Raw genomic sequence first — 8,566 nt, forward strand, 5'->3', positions numbered from 1 at the left:
TTTAAACGCACGATACATATGTGAACTATTTAAAAAAAAAAAATAACAATTGCTTCAACTAATTCCGACTGAAAAATTCATAAAATAGCTGTAATACAAAAGTGCATTTTCGAACTTATTGAAACTACAATATTCAAAATAAAGAAAATATATTTGTAACCAGCCAGTAACCGACTACCAAAAACAATGTAAACTCGTCAGAAATCACTCAAAGAAGACATATAATTTAATTATGTTAATTAAATATTTGATCATAGCTTAATTACTTTTGGAGGTTTTTACTAAGTTATGGGATACCTAGCTATGAAAGCTATGACGAATCTAGGGCCTAAGAAACTGTCGAGAAAAATATACAAGCTTTTTTTCACCTCATGGTTATTTGGTGTGAGTCCACGGCGTGAGCACCGTTGTACATACATCATGAGGCTTGATGATCATATCCCGATCGTGATATAATCACGTATATATATTATAATATCACGTCATATGTATTTATATATTAAACAATACATGAAAATGAATTTACGACGAATTTGGCATTTATTTACTTCTTGAAGCGAGAAAGTGAATTAGCTAAAAAATTGCTTAGTACAATAAATATGGTTAGATTTTATGTAAATATAATAATTTGTTAATACTTTTTATGTAAGCAAAACTTCTAAGCTTAGCATCGACCAATTTACACACAATTCCGAATACTTTTTTCTAATTTATAAGCTAGCTATTAGCAAAGTGGATCTGGCATAAGAATTTGATTAAAATTATTCAACAACATTTTCAAGAACTACAAACATTAAAAGTAGGTAAGTAAAACTTGAAACAAGATAGTATATCCACATATTAAGCATGGAAAACGACAAATTAAAGACGAGGAGATAACAGTCCCATTCTTTCGTGCGCGTACAAAACCTAATTCATTGCTTCATTTGAATAGACGACGTACATCGGTAAGTAGCGGGCCAGCAAGCTACATCGACGTCGGAAATAGCCTCCTACGACGAGGCAAAAGGCGCCGTATTCTTCTTATAACTTTACGTGTTTCTATCCAGTCGAGACGAGCTGTGTACATCTCCAGTCGAGAACGTACCCTTCCGAGTTTAAGAACCCCATCAAATACCAAGAAGCTACAACTTTAGGTGTCTTCTGAATTTTGGCGTGTTATACTTTACGGAATGTTTTCCTACGGCGTTTTATCTCTCTCTGCTTCTCTGCTCTTTGACTTCGCCTGACGTAGTTGACCTCAAATTCTTAATATCGTTCTTATAAAGAGAATTCTAAGGAATAAACTTCCGCGACAAGCGTCGAGAGCGGACTGGTTGTCTCGGATGTTTTAGGGCTCATTAAGATACCAGAAATTATGGTTTTCGCAAAGAGGAATATAGAGAATGAAAATCGAGAAAGTGTAATAAAATTCTCGGTTTCGAAATTAAAGTTATTTTTATGGAGACAAGTATTTGCCGCTTAGTACCTACTACTATTTTTCGTCTGAACCTAGTATTTATAAAGCTCCTAACGGTGTTATTACTTCAAATAATTCAGCTCCCTTTTCTTTACATTGATATTAATGTGAAATAGAGTTAATTATGTTAGTGCGGAAACATAACTAGAAGCGAGCATTTGGTAATGTTGCGGGTAGTGTCATTCAAGGCTGGCGTATATTTCGGCAGTGTATGTGAAATGCGGGCGAGTGAGTGAGGGCGGCGCGGGCGGCGTCGACGCGCGATTGTCAAACCGGCGGCCGCTGACGCAACGCGCGACCTCTTTGTCCGGAGTCCGACGGAATGGCCGCGGAGCCGGCCTCGCCTGCGCCACACCGCTGTCCGCGCTCGAGTAATTACGAATGTCAAATGTTATCGCACGCAACCGTCCGCCGCACCGTCCGCACTCCGCTGCGCCGCTCTTCATAATAATAAAACCTGATATTTAAAACGGAACGTCCTTCTAACGCCGTGTAGTTGCGCCGACGCCAATCTACGATAATAATAAGCTGACTGCCTAGAAAGCTTTACGCTGAACCGCTGCACACTCTTGTATGAATAGACGGTCTCGAATGCGAAGCGCTGTAGCGCTGAGTGCGCGCGCCACGTAGCGCTCACATAAGTACGGCCAGTTCTATGCGCGCCTGTATAGCTATTAAATGTATATAGAATATATAGTAGTAATCGCTCGACGCAGCGGTATTATGTCGGAAATATACCGGCGGCCCCGCGCCTCAAGCCGATTCACCATTTCACGATTTAGTTTGTATGGGAAGTTTAATTTCGATTTTTAAAAGCATTGGTAAGAGTTATCGAATTGGTTCTTTTGGTAAAATATAAAGCATAACTTAAGCCTTCCTTAATGCTATATAGAGTGAGTCTAGTGTATCGAATTTTAGAAATAAATACATCAGGCGAGCTTTTTTGTAGGGTTTTTTTTTACTATTTTCAAGACTATTTTGACTTTACTATGCATATCACATATATTTAATTTAATATTTAAGCATTTTTTTGTTTTTTCAAAACTTAATACACAATGCCTATAATTATTTTTAATCAGAGAAAACAGTATAGGAAACCTATATACATTAAATACATATGAACAAAAAAATACTTTTAAATCACTTCTATATTGGACATAATATAACCACGTATTTTGATAGTACCTTGTAACATTGATTCTTCTGAAAAAGCTATAATATTGGATATTATAGCATTAATGAGTCAAACATTTATTAATATTATTATTTATTATTATTGTCTTTATTAACAATCTTAATTCATATTTAGGTGCATACTATTAATGTAATTTTCTAAACGTTTGACATCAACAAAGATTGTTTTGTTTTTGCATAGGCCTCCCCCAAATCCTGCCATAAGCCCCGGTCGTGGCATTTCCTCTTCCACGTAGAGATCTGCAATGGCCTTTATGTCATCTACCCACACTCGGAACGGTCGTCTTTTTAATCTTTTCCCCTCTCGAGGTTACCATTCAGTTACTAATTTAGCCAATTTTTCTGTTTTGCCTCTTATTAGATGAAGTGCCCATTTCCACTTTATTTTTTTAATTGTGTATGATACGTCCAATATTTTTGTTTTTGGAACGAAGTTCCTTATCGCGCGTTGTGAAAGGGGGCTAGACGGAAAAAATTCTTACGAAAATTGTTACGACACTTTTTGTTATAAATTCTTACGAAAAGTTGTCACGACACTTTTTGCTATAAATTCTTACGAAAAGTTGTCACGACACTTTTTAGATCCGTCATTCTGACCAATCAACGTGTAGGCGCTTATCGCGTGACATTGCTCGTATCCGATTGGTCCGCGTAATGAGTACAGTTTCTCGAGATAGCGTTTCAACAATAGTAATTTAGTTCATAGTATTGTGTTTTTTTTCTTCATAATGCCGTAATTTATTATTATAACTTTAAAAAAAAATTACAATTCCTTCACTAATTAATCGAAAGGAACTTCGTTCCATCCGGGTGTCCCTTGACACCTCTGAAGTTTTCATCCAGATATATTTTAATTATGTTTTATCCTTTCTTTTACCATTTAACATGCTTCTCTTCTTCTCTTATCATTTAGCATTTAACATGCTTCTCTTTCTTCGCTCTACATTTATTATATGTAGTATAAATTTTTCTGACTGTGAATACACAGATGTGGTTTCGACTCACTCGTTGCTAATTGGCTAATGAATCCCATGAACGTATTTTGTTTTAAAGTGGTTTTCGTTATTTTATTAAAATCAGTCCTTTATAACTAAAAGTTATTTACACTATTCACCCGTGAGTAAAGTCTGAATCTCTTTGATTATTTCGTTAAAAATAAATAATGAAAATGAATATTAGATATTATTTTCCTTGCATTATTAAAATAGCAATAATACTAAAGAATTTAAAATTATGGTGCAAAGATTTTCGCGAGTTAGGCACAATGTTCAATTCAGCTATAAGTGCTACAAAAAGGTACAATTGTCATCGAATTTAGTAATAAACCCAAGATTAAAATGTCAATTTGTCATAACAACGAACATGATTGCTTATATTAATTCTTAAATAATGATTTATATTCGTTTTAAATACACACAGTGGTTCATTTCGTTAATTTCCAGGAGTCTAACGATTTTAGTAAAAGTAATATAAATATGTGTACTATAATATAATGCTAAGAGAGAGTCGGCCTGTGTCGCGGCGCAGCTCTCTGTCAGCTATAGCGTGGCCTTATAGATGGTTGTTTGCGCTCACAGAGTGCGGTGAACAGCGCTCACCGGCGCCACGTCTGTGTGAGTGTGTCGGTACAGACGCACACAGCGGGCCGGCGCACACAGACGCAGCCCCTGTACGGGTGCGTTCCGAAACCGCTCTCTATTCTATCTATGCGAAGGCGTCGTATAGCGGGCACGCTCGGGGCGAGGAATTTAGAGGCGGGGGTCGTATCGTTAATTGTTATGAAGTTGATTTCGGTCCTGAAATTCCGAAATAGGTATTTTGAAATAACGCCTCTTTTTCGTAAACAAGACTGCGACATTTCGCTTTGCCTACTCACTGCTAACAATCAAATTGTATTTCAGAATTTGAATCGTCGCTTTGGAACTCGCTATCCGAGCTCTGGGTCGCACGTCTGAGCATATGTTTTCGTTTACAAGTGTACATCAACGTTCGGCTCAGTATTTACGGTGTTATCACTGACTGATAACAGCACCGTTGACTTCGAATGTCTGCCGTCTGCTTAAGGCTTAGAATCGCGTGATTTTCTGTGTAGAGTCGGTCGTCAAACAAGTCCATGGTTAGCGATTCGACTGACCATGCGGGGTTCTCGGGTCACGGCATTGGTTGCTGGTGATTTACTCAATACAAAACGCTTGAGAAAGAAGAATAAGAACTCAAGAATATTGTGGAAAATCATCAATGACACAGTTGTATAAATACAGACGATACTATTGAAAAATAGTTTACTTGTTTAATTATTTCAAAATATTCCATGTTTTGTGCTTTTTTTTTATTTCAATACTTGGAGCTGTCAGATATACTCTATGCTAGAATTGACTATAGCATTAAGTGAATTTCGAAATTTAAATAAGGAAAAATACATTACTGACTGTCACCGGACTATGGTTCTCGGTAGTGCTACGCGCCGTTCAATGTACTTCGTAACTTTTTAGGCTAACATCTGGCAACAACATGTTGGCCCGAAAAAGGTGTCATTCCCCTTCGTTCGCTTCGACTCCGACTATCATTCAAAGTCGACACTCGACGGCCTCTATGCGCTCGCCCGAACAACAACTCCTACCATTTATTTCTCACTCGAAATATCATATATGTTTGAGAGTCAATTAACTATCTACTATCAAAAATACGTTATTTCAGTATTTTATGATATTGCAACATTATGAAATACGCTTTAAATTTAATTAATAAGGTTAATTCGATTTTTTTTGGACTAGAACCATATCCCACGCTGCGTGAAAAGGATCGCTTTCTTGCACAATATAACGAACGGTACAATTAATTATAGTTTTTAGCGATTTATTTACTATAACTAAAAATGTCAAATTTAAAAGATAGTTTGTCTTAGATTTGTAGTAAACCTTTGCAATTTCGATCGACATTTTAACGTAAATGTGTTCAAGAAACAGAAAAGAATTTTGAAAACAAACATTCATTTACTTGCGCATCGTACGCGAGTGAATAACCAGACCAGTGGTAAGGGAGATGTAGTGTTTTCATAAAGTTCTTTGCTTACAATCAGATCGAGTTCGCGTCAAGTGTTTCAGCGGTTTTCTGAAAGCAGTGTGGCCAACTGAACGGCAAACGTTAACCCGTACTGAATGGAAATTTTAACGTGCCTTCAATAAAAAGAATGATGTTGTTCTTCAAAACTATCATTGACTTGTTAGATTGTTAGCTTTTTAAACCGCCTGACTAGTTCTACTATTGAGTTGCTAGTGCATTAAAAAGTTTTTTTTTGTATAGTGTATCAATCATAGAAAACTACGCAAATAAATATTCCTTGATAGAGTAAGGGTTGAAATCGATATATTTAGAAAAAAGATTAGAAGAACCTATTAACAAAATTCCTTTGTTTTCATAATAATTAGGAATGAGGACAAGTCAACGATTTATACTAAGACAGAAAAATGTAATCACTACACTATGTTTTTCCATCCAATTTACGAACACTCACAATTCTCTAAAATATGTAACGCAAAAACTAACCATACAGACGCTTTGTGATAATTCGAGATAAAACTCGTTTCTGTTGAATTACGAGTCAGCGCCATCTCTTGGCGTTTTATAGGAACTTACCTTAATTCGATTCACAATTCGTATAAAGTTTTATATAGATACTCGATTTTATTTTAATGAAATCGAAATGTTGCATAAAATGACTTTTATTAGCTTAGAATTACATACTATTTCAGATTCTCAAATCCTGGGAAACTGAAAAAAAAAAGAATTGACGTCGAGCAAGCGATACCTATGATTAATAAATAGTTAATACTTTGACGTCAATTGTTACCAGACTAAATAAATTATTTAAGAATATTAGTATGTCTGTACCTTGCTCAATATTCCTAGTCTCACAAGACTAGTATTATTCAAATTATTTATCTAATATAAGATTTTCTAGAAACCTGGCGAAGGTTGTATTAGCAATATTAATGTATAACAGTAGTTCTTTACTGAATACGACAAAGAACATTTAGTCTTTAGCTTAATTAATTTAGCTTATATTTTGTTCCAGATGGGCAGATGATTTTTTTTTGTCATTATTGGAGACCATTGATAATAACAAAGTGATTGTGGCCATCCACGTGGACAATTGGAGTAGAAGACAGAATAGTCCTAGTAGCAGAAGAGAAAAGACATGTTCAGTACCCCGGACATCTCATCCTTAAACGACTTCAAGGTGGTGAAAATTTCGTTGTGACGTCGATGGGTCTTAATAACCTTTTAGGCTGCGAGCTTGTTTTTTTTTTTTTTTTTATTGCTTAGATGTGTGGACGAGCTCACAGCCCACCCGGTGTTAAGTGGTTACTGGAACCCATAAACATCTACAACCGTAAATGCGCCACCCACCTTGAGATACAAGTTCTACGGTCTCAAGTATAGTTACAACGGCTGCCCCACCCTTCAAACCGAAACGCATTACTGCTTCACGGCAGAAATAGGCAGGGTGGTGGTACCCACCCGCGCGGACTCAGAAGAGGTCCTACCACCAGTAAAACTACAATGATAGAAGGAACGAACCACAGATGGCGCGCCAATAGCTTTACCAAACTTATACCATAAATACACTTAACGATAGTCGCACCGGAGCGTGGCCAGGATTAACTTGTACCAAAAAACAAATTCAATATTTCAGATTCAACTCCTGGGAAAGGAGCATAGGTATTTTTCGTATAACAATACGTAATTTACGCCGTAACATTATCATTGTGTTTAATTATCACAAAAACGGGCAACGCTCGTTATTTTGCTTTCGTATTAAGAGCTGTAATGATTTTAAATGAATCTGTTCTTACATTACTCTTTGTTGACCTGACGATCATACTTAATGATAGTCAGCGCAGTTGCGAAACAGAAGATTACAATCGACACTCCCTTTGTTATCGGAGCTGAATTTGAATGCGCCTCACCCACCGTGAGGTCGAAGTCTCAATAGTGGCTGTCTCACGCCTCAAACTGATAGTAAATACCCAAGAGGGCGTACAATACGTCACACCTACAAATACACAAACAAAAGTAGATGCCATTACTTCCTCATCTTCCAACCGAGATAGTAGTATTCTGATCTGTCTTCCAATCAGAAGTTTTCCGAGGTCCTCATCATCATCTTTCAACGTACGATGTACTGACCAAACTGTGAAAGCATTTTTTTTATTTCCTGCCTATGCTGATAGCCTTGAGAGGCTATTTCAGCTTCGCCCTAACATGTAGGTGAGCTCACGGGACCCAATCCGAAATATTGATAACACTGGCTCTAGCAAGAGCAGTGCTTAGCAGAATCTACCATCGGATCGGAAACGCGACCCACTGAGAAGACAGGGCGAGAAACTCAGTGGTCTGTGTCTATGGGTTAATTCGCTCGTCGAGCCCTTCGTCGCAAGCGACGGGTTCGACGAGGATCGTAACCGGTGCTTGTGGTACCTAAAAGCACCGTTAATGGATCCGGAGGTGAAAGCATTCGATTCATATTAGTGCGAGTGGCAACAGGTTATATCATTTAATAACTTTTAGAATGTAAAAGTTTATTTCTTTAAAGTACATTCCGATATCCGGATACATATCGTCGAATAGAAACAAAACCGGGCAAAGATCTAAACCGGATCAACAACAATTATTTTAAGAAATCTCCCATAAACAAGACAAGAATCATCAGGCCGTCGATCTACCGAGTTCTAGGTATCTGGTTGATTTTCGGTTCATCTTTCCCTTTGTAGAAGTTCCCAACAAATTACGTCCGGTTAAAATCAGCTCCAGTAATTTACGTCTTCGCTTGGTTTCCTTTCGATATCGCCCGGTGTCACAGCACTTTATCTTAATCTTTCGTGAACTTAAAAACTATAAAACATTCGAAAC

The 8,566-nt window shown here is 37.1% G+C and overlaps 1 long non-coding RNA gene across 1 annotated transcript; it reads left to right on the forward strand.

Moving 5' to 3' along the window:
- Positions 1–4,244: 4,244 nt before the first annotated feature.
- LOC134201361 (uncharacterized) lies at positions 4,245–4,933 on the forward strand. The gene is made up of 2 exons (XR_009976617.1): positions 4,245–4,466; positions 4,555–4,933. It is a non-coding gene; the product is annotated as an uncharacterized LOC134201361 (long non-coding RNA).
- Positions 4,934–8,566: the final 3,633 nt, after the last annotated feature.

This window comes from Bombyx mori, chromosome 25 (genome assembly GCF_030269925.1).
Source record: "Bombyx mori chromosome 25, ASM3026992v2".
Taxonomy (NCBI): domain Eukaryota; kingdom Metazoa; phylum Arthropoda; class Insecta; order Lepidoptera; family Bombycidae; genus Bombyx; species Bombyx mori.